Source organism: Alosa sapidissima, chromosome 4, assembly GCF_018492685.1.
Source record: "Alosa sapidissima isolate fAloSap1 chromosome 4, fAloSap1.pri, whole genome shotgun sequence".
Classification (NCBI taxonomy): Eukaryota; Metazoa; Chordata; class Actinopteri; order Clupeiformes; family Clupeidae; genus Alosa; species Alosa sapidissima.
In genome coordinates, this window is record NC_055960.1 from 38911097 (window position 1) to 38913089 (window position 1993).

Here is a 1993-nt window from a genome sequence, read left to right on the forward strand (position 1 = left end):
TGCCGTGCTGCTTCTGTCAGGTTTCTGATGGTGTGTGTGGGGCTATCATGATCCTGGGGTAGATGATGTGTGGGGGGGGTATCATGATCCTGGGGTAGATGGTGTGTGTGTGTGTGGGGGGTATATCATGATCCTGGGGTAGGTGTGGGGGGGGGGGGGGGGTGATATCATGCAGCACTGATTCTCTGAGAGGAGGAGAGGGGAGGGAGAGAGAGTGAAGGGGGGAGCGAAAAAGGAGAAATGGACAGATGAGATGAGACTCTGCACCCTGTCATTTCACCGAGTCCAGTGCTCACACACACACACACACACACACACACACACACACACAAGGAAGACTACACACACACACACAAACACACACACACACAAGGAAAGACAAAGAGCACTGACACATAAACTGATAGAATAAGGAGTGAGGACACACACACACACGGAAGACTACACACACACACACACGGAAGACTACACACACACACACACGGAAGAGGAGGATTAAGGCCACACACTGTGAGGAGGAAGAGTCCATCTCGGAGATAAAACCAGACACACACACACACACAAATGTGATAGGCCCTAAGGGTCTGAGCGAGAATGGAGGGACAAAAACAACAACAGCAAAAGCAATACAGCAATAAGGACGCATCGTCTGCACACTACACAATGAGACACTGCGTCAAACGCAACGCAAAATGTAATAAATTACCACATGGAATTATGCTAAGGTGACTGGAAAGGCTGCTGTTCAGGACATGTGTGTGTAGGTCGCCTTACGTCTGGGATGTGTGTGTGTAGGTCACCTTACGTCTGGGATATGTGTGTGTGGGTCACCTTACGTCTGGGATGTGCGTGTGTGTGTGTGTGTATGTCGCCTTACGTGTGGGTCTGTGTGTGTGTGCGGTTGAGTGTAGTTGGCCTTAAGTCTGGGATGTGTGCATGTGTAGGTCGCATTGTTCTGGGATGTGTGTGTGTGGATGGCCTTACATCTGGGATGTGCGTGTGTGTGTGTAGGTCGGCTTGTGTCTGGATACCTCTGAGCCTGTCCCAGGGCGAAGGGCCAATACTCTGGCCTCCGCTGCCAACACGAGGGGGGGTAAATGTCAGATGTTTGGGGTGTATTAGAGTGTCTGCACCCAGAGCAGCAAACACCCACACACACACATACATGGTAGCTGTCCTGGCAACGCACGTGCGCACACCCACACACAAACACACACGTAACACACACACACAGACAGACTCACGCACACACACATAAAGCACTTTGGGGCTGTCGAGGGCATTCATGTTGTTTGAGGCTGAATGTGTGAGGGAACAGAAAACGTAAATACAGAGAGAGAGGGATAGAAAAAGATAGAGGAGAGAAAGATTGAGGGGTAGAAAGATAAAACGATATAGAGACAGAGGAGAGGGGGATAGAGGGATATATAGAGAGAGGAAAAAAAGGGATAGAGGGATATAAATAGGAAAGAGAGAGGCATATATATAGAGTGACAGAGGGATTGTATAGAGAGAGATAGAGGGGAGAGGGATAGAGAGAGAGAGGGATAGAGGTATATATAGAGAGAGGGATAGAGAGAGAGAGGGATATAAGAGTGATATATGGATATAGATAGAGGCATATGGAGATAGAGGGTCTCTGTCCAGTACAGTATCTCTGTCCAGTCTAAGTGATCTGAGTGACCTATGAGGGTAGAGGGTCTCTGTCCAGTACAGTATCTCTGTCCAGTCTGAGTGACCTATGAGGGATAGAGGGTCTCTGTCCAGTACAGTATCTCTGTCCAGTCTGAGTGACCTATGAGGGATAGAGGGTCTCTGTCCAGTACAGTATCTCTGTCCAGTCTGAGTGACCTATGAGGGATAGAGGGTCTCTGTACAGTACAGTATCTCTGTCCAGTCTGAGTGACCTATGAGGGATAGAGGGTCTCTGTCCAGTACAGTATCTCTGTCCAGTCTGAGTGTATTCATCCGTTCCTTTTTTCCCCGTTGTTCT